At 39.7% G+C, this 13,711-nt stretch overlaps 1 long non-coding RNA gene across 1 annotated transcript in view; it reads right to left on the reverse strand.

Moving 5' to 3' along the window:
• Positions 1–2,107: 2,107 nt before the first annotated feature.
• LOC145337523 (uncharacterized) overlaps positions 2,108–13,711 on the reverse strand; it is a 28,891-nt gene continuing 17,287 nt past the window's right edge. Inside the window, exons 5-6 of the long non-coding RNA XR_013885365.1 lie at positions 9,246–9,410; positions 2,108–6,883 (exon numbers count right to left, since the gene is read on the reverse strand). This is a non-coding gene — a long non-coding RNA (uncharacterized LOC145337523). The remainder of the gene's footprint in view (positions 6,884–9,245; positions 9,411–13,711) is intronic.

Below are 13,711 nucleotides of genomic sequence, written 5' to 3' on the forward strand. Positions count from 1 at the left end.
GTGAAGCTCCTTTAAAACTGAGTTGAGGAGGAATTTCTTCAGCCACAGGACGGTGGTGGAACTCATTACCATGGAGGGGTGTGGAGGCCAGGTCATTGAGTGTCTTTAAGGCAGAGATAGATAGGTTTTTGATCAATAAGGGGATCAAGGGTTACAGGGAGAAGGCAAGAGAATGGGGATGAGAATTATATCAGCCATGATTGAAATATGGAACAGACTCGACGGGCCAAAAGGACTAATTGTGCCCAGTCTGTGCTGCTGGAATTGGGATAGACTGGAATCAGGATCCAAACTGGAACAGTCCAGAAAATGGCCACCACAATGAAGAAAACAGTGGGTGGGTGGGAAGGAGAGAGGGTAAGAGAAAAAGCATTGGGGATAGGAGAAGTTGGGGTGGGAGGAGAAAAGTGAGAGTGGGAGACTAAGAACATCTGTGTGCTAGGACCCTGGAGATGAAATATGTTCAATACAGTGACAAATACACTAACAAATTAGCCTTGTAATTTGAAGCTTGTGATTGAAATACACATTTTTTTTTGTTTTAACTGCAAGATAAATTTCTAATGCCTTATCGTTGCAAAATTTGCTCACAGTCTAGTGAGTGAGAAGAAAATGAAACGTGGCTCTCCACGTAAAAATGTTGGGCAGCCCTGATCAATCCCGTTTATAAATGCTGGATTTGCTTACAAAGTAATTCTGCAATGCAGCCTCGAACTTAAAATGAATGTAGACTTCTGTGACCATAAAACAGTTGGGCAAGGTGGCCTGGCTATTTTTTTAGTGTAAACACAGTAAGAAGTCTCACAACACCATGTTAGAATCCAACCAGTTTATTTGATAGTAATCTCACAAGCTTTTGGAAACGGTGTTCCTTTGTCAGGTGTGTGGACCTTCCACACACCTGACAAAGGAACACCGTTTCCAAAAGCTTGTGAGATTACTATCAAATAAACTGGTTGGACTCTAACATGGTGTTGTGAGACTTCTTACTGTGTTTATCCCAGTCGAACACCAGCATCTCTACATCATGAGTACCTTTTTTAGTGGACAGTTCACCCTGTGATCCCAAGATTCCTGTGAGCTTTCATTATTGCAATCATAGAATCCCTACACTGCAGGTGGCCGCCATTTGGCTCAAGTCTGCATTGAGCACAATTCTACCCAGGCCCTAACCCCACAACTCCACTTAATTACCTTGTTAGTCCTCCTGACATTAAGGGGCAATTTACTATGGCCAATCAACCTAATCTACATATCTTTGGAGTGTGAGAGGAAACTGGAGTATCAGCAGGAAACCCACGCAGACATGTGGATAATGTGTGTTTCAACAGTGTGGAGTTTGCATTGTTTCATAGGATTGTTTGTAGCTGACTGGGCTGGCATTTGTTGCCCAATCCTAATTGCCCCTGAGAATGTGATGGTGAGCCACCTTCTTCAACTGTTGCAGTCCATCTGTTTTACACAGTGCTGTTTAGAAAGTACTTTCAGGTTTTCAATCCAGCAACAATAAAGAATGAATAGTACAAATCCAAGTCAAGATGGTGCACAACTGAGGGGAGAACTTGCAGATGATATTGTTCCCATGTATTTGCTGCTCTTGTTCTTTAGGTAGTAGAGGTCGTGGGTTTGGAAGGTGATGTTGAAGGAGCTTTAATGAGTTGGTGCAGCGCAAGGTGCACACTATTGCCACTGTGCATTAATGGAGGTTTTAAATGTTTAATGTGGTGGATGGGGATGCTAATTAGATGGGTTGCTTTGTTCTAGATAGGGTTACTTCTTAAAAAGCTGCACTTATCCAGATAAGTGAAGAGCATTCAATCATATTCTGGATTGTAGATGGTGAACAGACTTTGGTGGGTCAGGAGATGAGTTACCCACCAGAGAATTCCCAACCTCTGATCCACCACCAACTCCACCCACTCCTCGGATACTGATGGTGGGGAGATTCTGGTCAATGGTAATGCTGTTGAAAGTCAAAGGAGATACAAGTAGATGGATGACCATCTCCAACGGGAGAGAATCTGAGTTCAGCAACTCATTTCTACTAATGGAGAACTTACATGTGGGAAACGAGACACTCTTTACAATCAAAAAATGAAACTACAAATTTGCAAGCAAAGTATTTATTTAAATAACATTAGAAATATCATCCAGGTATGAAGTATATTTTCAAAACGACAGATACACCAAAATGAACAACACTTTTAAAAGTTCTCCCATCAATATTTCAGAACTTGTAATATGAGTAATTTATGTCAACAACACTAACAAAATCAGAAAATCCACAAAAGCCGTCTTTGCTGTGTTTAAACATATACAGAAATTCACAAACAGACCAGAACCTGCACTATTGTACATTACCTTTCGAAACTTATTGCGCGTTGCTGAGTCAGGTCTGTGGAAGTTTAAGACGTTCAGTTGTGACGTTCAGTATGATGCCCTAGGAAAGGCAGCAAGTTGTATAGTTATCTCCTTTGGGCCAAAATTTCAGTCCTCGAACTATGCAACCTACTACCTCTACCCAGGAGCTCACCATATTATCCACATTGATCATCTTGCTACTTTTTTCTGTAATGGAAAATTAATGAAATATTTTAAAGTACAAGTATGGATTAGTGGCGTTACCTTCAATGTCTAGTAAGAGGCCAGTGACTATTTTGTTTTCTTAAAATGATGTCCTATTGTTTTGTGAAAATAACAGTTCCATGCTGAAAATACATTTGTTTGTTTTTGAAAAAAACCTCAACACAATTGAAGTATTCAATTGCACCACACCCCCACATTTCAGCTCCTCTACTGAAAGCTGTGAATCCTTGCTGCTTTACAGTTCATGGGTGACAACTATCCTCTAGTGTCTTGCCAAAATGCTCATTAAAAACCACATCAATATCAATAAGCATTGATTGGCTGCTTAAATGAAGGAGGCATTAGTGAAACCCAATCCTGCACCTAACTGATGTTCACACATGCGCTTTTCAAAGATGGGCCTTACTGAATATTGATCAGTAGCAGAAAACTTCAGTGTACCTTCTTTCGAACAGCCAGCACTGTTGAGGCCAACTGCAGTGTTTATACTGCCAACTTGCCTGAGATCAGCTAATACAATAGAGAAATGATGGAATCTGGCACCTTCCTGTCTACAGCTCAGCTAGCCACTAAGTAATTTAGCTAAGCTAATTTGTGGGGTGATAGCGGGAATCTGCTTATTTCAAATGCATGTTAAAAGGGCAAAATGTTTTTTTCCTAATCAAACTCAATTTGGATAGGAACATAAGGCAAGAATTTAATGAAATTTCAAAATCATAAAGTGTAAAAACTTGTTAAAACAAAGGGCAGGAAAGGGGAAATGACTCAAATTATTAATATAACAATTCATTAGAATAAAAAAAAGCTCAATATCCCACTGCTTTGGTAAGTTTTCTGCATGATTTAGCTAAAAGACTAACAAAAACATACCGAAGAAATGAAATTAACAATTACCTAGATGAAGTGTCTCGGGAAATTAGTTTATGCAAATATTTATATGGAGAATGTAACATCACTAGTCAAGAAATACCAGACTGTTAGTAATCTTTACTGTAATTCCTACAGACTTCTTTCAAAAAATCTACAGGTTTCTATTTTTTTATTCAGTATTGCACTGTACAAGAAAATGTATTGCATGATTTGCAATTTGTTTGCTGTCAATATCATGAATGATGTTAGATAAGAACACATCCCTGTCCTCAGACTAAATGATATGTACAAGATGTAAAATGCCACTTTTCTTGATTTTTATAATAAATATATAACAACATTGCATACATAAGATAGGTATCAATGGACGTTATTTAGCTGTGGAAGATATTCTGCTACCTTAGGAAAGACAGTAGATTGTATAGTTATCTCCCAGTGTGGGTGTGACCCTAAAACTATACAACCTACTACCTCATCCCAAAGCGCAAACTCTACTTCTGACGCATTCTTTATTCTGTTTATGCAATTAGTGCTCTGTGGAAACAGAATAAAACAACGAACGCTTTAACATGTGCCACAACACAAAGTCAAACTCTCACATGGATATTTAATTTCGACAAATCTACTTAAAAATACTGAAGTCCAAATACCAAAAATGTTGCCATGGTAGCATCATTATTTGGCACGACAGATTACTTAGAAGTATAGAACTAATCCACTCTCTCCAAATCAAAATTTCTATACAACTGAATAATGCACACTGTAAAAGTTTAATTAAGAACCAGACTGTCCTGACATTTATTATGTTCTATTATTAATTCCCATTTCAATATATATATCTTCCCTAAGCATTGTTCCACACAACCTATTCCCAGGCCTCTCCCAATAGCATTTTTGATCCAGACATTAAGAGTTATATAACTGAATCACAAAATGGTTCTCTAATTCCCACGACATGATTTTATGATCACATCAGAAATCACCATATGGAAAATGAGGTGCAAACATGTCCTAATGTCACAGCACAGCACAACAAACATTAACAAGGTAGACATTTTACGTATACCTGTACACTTTATATAATCTTTACATAAGACATAGATCAGTTTACCTCTCAAAATGTATCTACATGTGACAGGTCTGACATAATTTAGCTACAGTACTTTGCCAATGAACAAACTTATTTTGTTTGAAATCTCACAATATATTTGTTCAGAGTTGTACTTTTTTTTAATAATGACATTCAAAAGTTACTCTAGTGCAAATATCCCAACCAAATATTAATTGACAGAAAATGAGATATTAAAGCTTGAAAAAGTAATTTACTAGTTTATCTTCTGTTTCTAAATGTTTCTATTTCTGAATCTCAATTGTGTTCTTTGCTTTGGAAAAATTTACTACATGGGTTTACTATCCATTATTTTCTTACATATGTGACATTTTTCCTTTATTGTGAGGTCAATATGTTTGCAATTCTTTGATTATTATTGCATATCTGAAAAACTATTCAAACTGTTGTTGCAATTTTATTAAAACATCTACAGACAAAAATTAAAATCTCAGCATAAAAATCAATAGCACTCTCAGTTTATTTACCCTATCTAGGTGGTAGTTACCAATTTTATTGCAACTGTGAAAGATTTGAACAGGGGGCTTTGGGAGACCAAACATCAATGTAGATCAGCAAGGACTTAGTTGATATAAACACAGAAAATAAGAGCAGGATAGGCCATTCAAACCTACTCCACCATTCATATGTTCATGGATGATCACCAGATCCTACCTTCTCCCCATATCTTTGATTCCCTTCACCCCAAGAGCTATATCTAACTCCTTGAAAACATACAATGTTTTGGCTTAACTCCTCTCTGTGGTAGCAAATGCCACAGGCTTACAGTGTGTGTCTGAGAGAAGTAATATCTCATCTCAGTCCTAAGTGGTCTACCCCATGTAACCAGACTGTGATCTCTGGTTATGGACTCCCCTACTATTGGGAGCATTCTTCCTGCATCTACCCTGTCTAATCCTGTTTGAATTTTATAAGTTTCTATATTCCCCCATCAATCTTAAGAATTGTAGCAAATATAATTCTAACCAATTCAATCTCTCCTCATATGTCAGTCCCATCATCCCAAGAATCAGTCTGGTAAACCTTTCTTGCACTCCCTCTGTAGCAAGAACATCCACCCTCAGATAAGGAGCCCTAAACTGCACACAATATTCCAGGTGTGGTCTCATCAAAGACCCATATAATTGTAGAAAAACATCCTTGCTTCTATACTTGAATCCTCTCATTATGAAGGCCACCATACCAATTGCCTTCTTCATCACCTGCATGCTTAACTTCAGTGACTACTATACCCAGGTCTTTTCACATTGTGATAATAATCTGCCTTCCTGTTTGGCCAACAGACCAATTGCCTTCTTCGTGGATTGCTGCATCTGTATGCTTAACTTCAGTGACTGGTGTACCCAAGTCTTTTCACATTCTGATAATCTACCTTCCTGGTTTTGGTACCAAAATGGATAACATCACATTTATCCACATTATTCTACATTTGTCCACGCATTCATCTTGTCCAAATCACACTGAAGCATCTCTGCATCCTCCTCATAGCTCACCGTCCCACCCAGCTTTGTGTCAACTGCAGATCTGGAGATATTGCATTTTGTTCTCTTATCCAAATCATTAATACACATTGTGATTAAGTGGGGTTCCAGCACCGATCCCTGAAGTACCCCACTAGTCACTGCCTGCCATTCCGAAAAATACCTGTTTATTCCTACTCTTTGTTTCCTGTTTGCCAAGCAGTAACTGGTGTCGCAGAGGTGAAGAAACAATTACAATTTTGAAAGTGTGGGATGGAGAAATGAAAAAAGGGGAGAAGCTGCCAAGGAAATTGGAATAGTGACCAGGGTGTGATTTGGTTCTATGGCCACCCTGCTTGCTGGCAGTTTGGACAGAAAAGTGGATGGAAAATGTAACTAACTGTACAGAACATGCTGCCACCCATAAACCAAGTTTCAGTTAAGGTAAGGATGTCAATGCAATCCTTCACAATAAAATCACTGATGACAAACCTAGTTCACATGTTGCAGCATTACCAATGTAGCTGGGAAAAGGAACTGGTCTTATTGATATTTTCATTGTAAGAGGTCCATCAAAAATGGGACCTGAAAAGCTTTAGTACATTAGCAGAAAAAAAACAGAATATTTCAAGTCAGTCAAATTATTATCCTGATTGCCACAGCGCTTTCATAGTGTGTTTCTGGTCATTCTTTCACCAAAGACTTTGACAAAAGCAGAATTTCTCACTCTGGAAAAAGCTACATCAAGATGTCCATTTGCACAAACGATATGAGGAATATTGCCAAGAGTCTTGGCTCGGAACTTGTTTATTGCCATAAAATTGAGAACAGTTTTTGCCTGAAATAAAAAGGGAGATTTAACTCTGATGGGAGTAACATTATTCAAATATAAACACTATTTCCTTGAAATCTGCCTGATCCTATTTCAACATCTATGACTGAAGAAAATGGCCACCAATCAAATTCAATTTTTTTAAGAAACATTATAACTTTCCTCCTTGAGTCTACATTTGTGTAGTGTCATTTCCACTGGAATTAGACACTGTAAAAACTCTCAATCAACACTGATACATGCTTTTCCATTTGAATCCAGTGAATTTTCATTTTCAACACAAAGAATAATCTTTGAATGATGAGTTGTATCAAATAATAATCTCCATCATTGTGCCACACTTAACTAATTCTTTCATCTCATCCATCCCTCACATGCCATCTTCATCCTCACAGAAACAATCATTCTAGACAGGGTAACTTGCTGTTAAGTTCCCCTTACGTTTTGCTGCTTTTGTTCTCCATCAACACCCCAGCCACCAACCATCTAGCAAGATGTGCATTAAGCACTGCAGTCCTTCATGCACCCCTGTAATTCCCCATGCACCACCAGTCCAAACGGACAAAAAAACTGATATAATGCTCGAGGTCACAACCCAAGGTGCTGACTGGAACATAATTTCTCAAATCATCCCATTATTTTCTTCAATTTGGTGAATGTGTGGGCACTAATTTTAAATGGAGTTATCCTGGATCATTCAGGAATTCTACAACTTGGACCAGCCAGATAAATGCTGTGGCTACATAAGCAGATGAGAGGCTAGGAATACTGTGGCAAACAACTTGCCTTTGAATCCCCAAAACCTGTCCACGTTCACAAGGCACAAGTCAGGAATGTAATGGAATAGTCTCCACTTGTCTGGATAAGTGCAGCTCCAACAACACTCAAGGAGTTTAACACCATTCAGGACAAAGCAGTCCACTTGACTGGCACCCCAGCCACTGCTTTAAATATTCACTCTCTCCAATATCAACATAAGAGTGGCAGCAGTGTCTAGAAGATGCACTGTAGCAATTCCAGCTATTCCAAAGTGCAGTGGATGCTGGGACAGTGAGTAAGTTTGACAAGTTAGATTTCTAATTTGTAATGGGTTAAAAGGTTATGGGGAGAAGGCAGGAAAATGGTGATGAAAAGCATATCAGCCATGATTGAATGGTAGAGTGGACTTGATGGGTTGAATGGCCTAATTCTGCTTCTATATCTTATGAACTATTATTCACCAAGGTTCTTTGACAGCACCTCCCATATGAATAACCTCTGCCATCTAGGAGGGCAAGGGCAGCAGATACATGGGACACAACCAGCTGCAAGTTCCCCTCCAGGACACGAACAATCCTGGCTTGGAATTCTACTGCCATTTTTTCACTGACGCTGAGACAAAATCCTGGAACTCATTTCCTAACAGCACTGTGGGTGTACCTACACTACACAGCCCGCTCACCATCACTTATCAAAAGTTATAAGTGCTGACCTATACAGTGACACCTACATCCGTGAAAGAATAAATGTTTAAAAATCTTAAGTGAAGAGTGTACAGTGTGACCAATAATCCACTTTCTAACCTCTGCTTGGATATATAGTATCCAAGATATCAATCCCAGGTGCTGGCAAGCTCTGTGAATAAACTTTGTCTAAACATAATAAATCAAATCTCTTTTGGTACTGTTGTTTTCCAAAAAAGACTAAAACAGGAAACTGTAGTGTAGCAGCCTAATAGAATTAAACTAAAAACAACTTTAGAATAGACATCGAACTTGATAAACCAGATGGAAAATTTCACAAAGGTGAAGATAAGTGGAAAACTCTCAAGAAGTCTGTCGACATCAAGAAATAGAATGAATTCACTTGTAAGAGGTATCACAAATTATTTTCTTGGTTGTCAACGTGAGCTTACTCAACTGTCTGAAGGTTGCTGGAAAGAAGAACTTTAGAAATCTTACTGCAAGTAATAAAAATGTTTATAATTGGTTTAATACAAAAAATTATTCCCTCTACACATCTGTTACACCAAAATACCCACTGTTGATCTAATTACTTACATCAAGAATTTCTTCAAATGGTAGCACTAAGAAAGTTAGCTATAATATCTTGTTAACAGTATAAAATGCTGGCACTTAAATGTAACTATTGCAGTTTAAAACCCTCATTCATGTTACATAAAGATACGAAAGCCTAATGCTTCTATTGTGTAGCATTTGGCAAACCCACAAGCAGATCACCATTCACAATGTAGACATTTTACTCAGCTTCAAATCAAAATACAGACAATCTATAATTTGAATTATTTTTACATTAGATTGAACCAACTGAATTCTAGTAGTGAATGACCACTACTTAGTTTGCAGATGTCACTTATATTCATACCCACCAAGAAGTGGTAATAACAGGATTTCACTCCCAACATGATGTACTTCCTCTTCAATGAATCATTCAATATACAGGGGCTTCTGAAAAATATTTACTGTGTGTGCAATTAACCATTTTCGCATTTTTTCACCCATCCGTTTAGTATACGAGCTGCTGCAATAAAAATCTACAATTTAAAAAATACATATTTTTCGTAAAACTCGAGTAGCAACCCACTAACACTGCACAAGATATACCTCTTAATACAAAAATAAATCAGAATAAAACTGGTTTTCCTGAGTAAACATAATACTCAGTGAAAAGATTAAGTAGGTAAATTTACTAAATGGGATGCACTCAGCCTTACAAGGGAAGGTTTGATCTCTGCAGCATGTTGAATTAGCTGATTTCAATCAAGCCAACAATTAGAACATAAGAACATAAGAAATAGGAGCAGGAGTAGGCCATCCAGCCCTTCGAGCCTGCCCCGCCATTCAATAAGATCATGGCTGATCTGTCGCTGCTCAGTTCCACTTTCCCGCCCTCTCCCCATAACCCTTAATCCCCTCTCCTATCAAAAACCCATCAACCCGCGTCTTAAAAATATTTAGCGAGGCAGCCAATAGAAACTGCAGCTAATTTAGTGCCCAAAGCTTGGGAAAGGGAAAAAACCCAACTTGCACTGATATTCAGCAAATCTCTTCAAATTTTACATTTGTGCAAGAAAGATAAGTCACTTCAAGTTCAGCTGGGGTGCTTTCTACAAGGACCCAATAACACTAGGATCACAAAATTCAATCATGAAGTGATTTGATGCATGATTAATCCATGTGGTTGCTTCTGATGCAGGTAGCATGCAAACTTTGTACTGCCTGCCTATTTATATGATGTGGTATGCAACACTAAGCACTCCTGAGCTGGGGTGCGAAATCACATGAGTGCAGGTTAGTTCGTATTACTTAAAGCCAACTGGCCCTTCTTAAAGGGGAGATGCATTTTGGTGGGAGCGGTGCTAGAAGTAAATCTAACCAGGAATTTGACCTGAAAAAGTCACTAGAATGGCACGTCATGACAGACAGCATGATCTTTCAGAGAGATATTGTAGCAAAAGCAGTTAAGCACCACAAACAATTTCAGCACTGTAGCCCTTGGGGATCTGAATGCAATGCTGCAAAAAGTTCAATGGTCTCACATGCGTGGACAGTTCCTAAGTGCATCCTCAAATGCTATATTCCACCATTACTAGCCTCCCACACTTCTCATCACTTTCCTTTCATTTAATCAACACTGCCAACCACAACTAGTATTTAACATTTATTGCTTCATTTCATCCGCACACATGCACGCACTGTTGCAAGCCTCACACCCACATTTTACAGCTTGCACAGAAAGCTAGCTATTTAACCACAACACTCACCGCAATTAGACACATTGCATCTTTTACTGGCATACTTCCCTCTCATGCAGAACAAGGTGGTGCAGAATGCAAGCAGCAGCATCAAATCAGCAGAGGACAGGTGTGGACGTACGCCCTCATCTCCGTCATGGAGATGGCACTCTACATCATTGGAATGGCCAAGATTGAGGCCATGTCCAGCAGCAGAACTGAAACCATGCAAGTGACAGTATGCTCATAATAAATCGGCCTTCTCACATCTTACTTCTCCCTCATCCCACAAACTCTTCTAATTTACAAACTGTGGGTGGTTTAAACATTCATTTCTTGCTTTCCCTTCCTCCTTTCAGATCTCAAGAATTATAATCTTGTCAGGTGGTATTGAAAGAGCAAGAGAAAGGGGATGAAGAGACTGATGAAGGAGAAACATCATCACTCACTTTTATAGTTGCAGATGTCAGCTCTGATACTGACAGTGCATTTACATCCCAGTGTATTTACTTTATTTAGGCTAGCTTAACAGACAGAATCCACATGTGGCAAGTCACTTGCAGCCAGGTTAGCACATGAGGGAGAGATCACACAAGTTCTGCTGCACAGGACTTGTATGAGGACTTCAATGAAGAGGTTTACAGAAAAATGTTAAAAGGCATGTTTGATGCATTGGCAGACCTGCAAAAAAAAAAGCCTAATCGGAAAGGTACTGTGGTGATTTCCTCATTCCTTCTTCTGCTCACCGTATACCTACTCACAATGGTGAGAATATGTAGGGTACAATATAGCAAATCATAATGAATTGCAAAATGCATTCTGGCAGATACTACAGGGTTTCACCAGAGCAGTCCACACAGTGGAAAACTTATTTAAGCGCTCAAATGGTCTGCTTGTGACATTTTGTATGTCAGCATAGTTCATGTTATACGCAGACGTGTATTAGTTGTGCACCAAAGTCAGTTAGTCAGCGAATAGCCCTCAACCACCACACTCTGGTTTCTCATTGTGGATGAAATATTGATAGCAAAATATATTATCACAGAATAAAGGCACCAAGACTATATTAACCTATAGGTTAATATAGGCATTAACCTATATTACATGTGATTGCACACTGCCTGGATATTGAGAAAAACAACTTTCTTCCAGTTGTGGTACATCTCCAAGTTTATATGCAACACTTGCAGAGTGGTGTGTATAACAAACGGCATCCTGCTCCATGGCAAAGCTGTGCCTGCTCCTCTCTGATAAGAGATAATGATATAGATTCAGCTCTCCTAATTTAATGAGCATCAGCAACCTCCATAATGGTAGGAAGGATTATTACTTACGTGGAGAAAAACTGCAGCAGACGACGGTGCAGAGGGACCTCGGGGTCCTTGTGCATGAGTTGCAAAAACCCAGCTTGCAGGTGCAGCAGGTGGTCAGGAAGGCGAATGGGATGCTGGCCTTCATAGCGAGGGGGATTGAATATAAAAGTAGGGAGGTCTTGCTGCGGCTGTATAGGGCATTGGTGAGGCCGCAGCTGGAGTACTGTGTGCAGTTTTGGGCGCCCTACTTACGCAAGGATATTTTGGCCTTGGAGGGAGTGCAGAGGAGGTTTACTAGGCTGATGCCGGAGTTGAGGGGGTTGAGCTATGAGGAAAGGCTGAATAAACTAGGCTTGTACTCGTTAGAGTTTAGAAGAATGAGGGGAGATCTCATTGAGATGTATAAGATGATGAATGGGATGGATAGGATAGAGGTGGAGAGACTCTTCCCACTCAGAAAGGATAGTAGTACTAGGGGGCACAGCCTCAAGATAAAGGGGGGGCAGTTTAGAACGGAGTTGAGGAGGAACTTCTTCACTCAAAGGGTGGTGAATCTCTGGAATTCTCTGCCCGTTGAAGTGGTGGAGGCTACCTCGCTAAATATTTTTAAGACGCGGGTTGATGGGTTTTTGATAAGAGAGGGGATGAAGGGTTATGGGGAGAGGGCGGGAATGTGGAACTGAGCCACGACAGATCAGCCATGATCTTACTGAATGGCGGGGCAGGCTCGAAGGGCTAGATGGCCTACTCCTGCTCCTATTTCGTATGTTCTTATGAACTGTGAGATGCTGCAAACATCATCTGCTCCAGCTTGGAAGGAGCCCGATGCAAAAAAGCTCATGACCAAGATCACCTTCAGACTCTCGTAACGTCGTCATTACTCTGTCATAAGGCTGAAGGTCTGTCCACAAAAGATGAGGGATTTCAGTGAGCATCTCCTTAGTGAAAGGGAGGCATCACCTACATTGTTGCCCCATGAGGTAGAAGGTTACTCCATGAACATACTAGGTGAAGATCCTGCTAAAAACCTTTCTCCTCCTACTTATTCCTCTTCAAGCAACTTGTCCTCCTCTATGTCACCTCTGCTCATTCTTTGTCATGCTGCAGGCCAAGGAGGATGGAGAGTACAGCACATATGACTGGACGCAAGTTGGGTATGCAGAACTCTTGAAATGTGGATCAAGACCTTCAAGTGCCAAACCATTAAGACTCCAGCAACTTTAAGTCACATACGAATCTACAAACACTTCTACTATTTCAGCAACAACCATCAGTAATCAACTAATCTGAGTGTACCTGATGATCCTTTTAAATAATGCTGGTAGGGGTCCTTCCTGCTCTTAAACAAATTTGCAACTGTGCAAGGTTAACAACTGAGGGTGAAAATGGCACCACTAGATTCAAATCACATGCTGACTGATTGCATGACCTGTCTAACTCTGTGTACTTCCAGTGCTCACTCCCAACAACCATGTTAAGGCACTGGGTGTGGTCCACACCATAAACGTGCACATGTTGGTATGAATGCCATTTTGGACCAAAAACAGCATTTGTAGTGCCAAAAACAGAGACACTTGTGGAACTGAACTTGCGGCCAGTAATCATAGGCTCGCGCACGAAGAATAGTTATTTTGCGCATGCTATGGAGGGTAATTAGCAACAAAGGAACCATTCTTCAGCAAGATTCACTACATGCAAGAAGGCAGGAATAATAAGCAACAAAAAAAGAAGAAACTGGTGCAGCCCATTGGTATGTCAAAAAATGGTAGGATATGATTCTCTCACCAG

This window comes from Carcharhinus amblyrhynchos, chromosome 3 (assembly GCF_965287045.1).
Source record: "Carcharhinus amblyrhynchos chromosome 3, sCarAmb.v2.hapA, whole genome shotgun sequence".
NCBI lineage: Eukaryota > Metazoa > Chordata > Chondrichthyes > Carcharhiniformes > Carcharhinidae > Carcharhinus > Carcharhinus amblyrhynchos.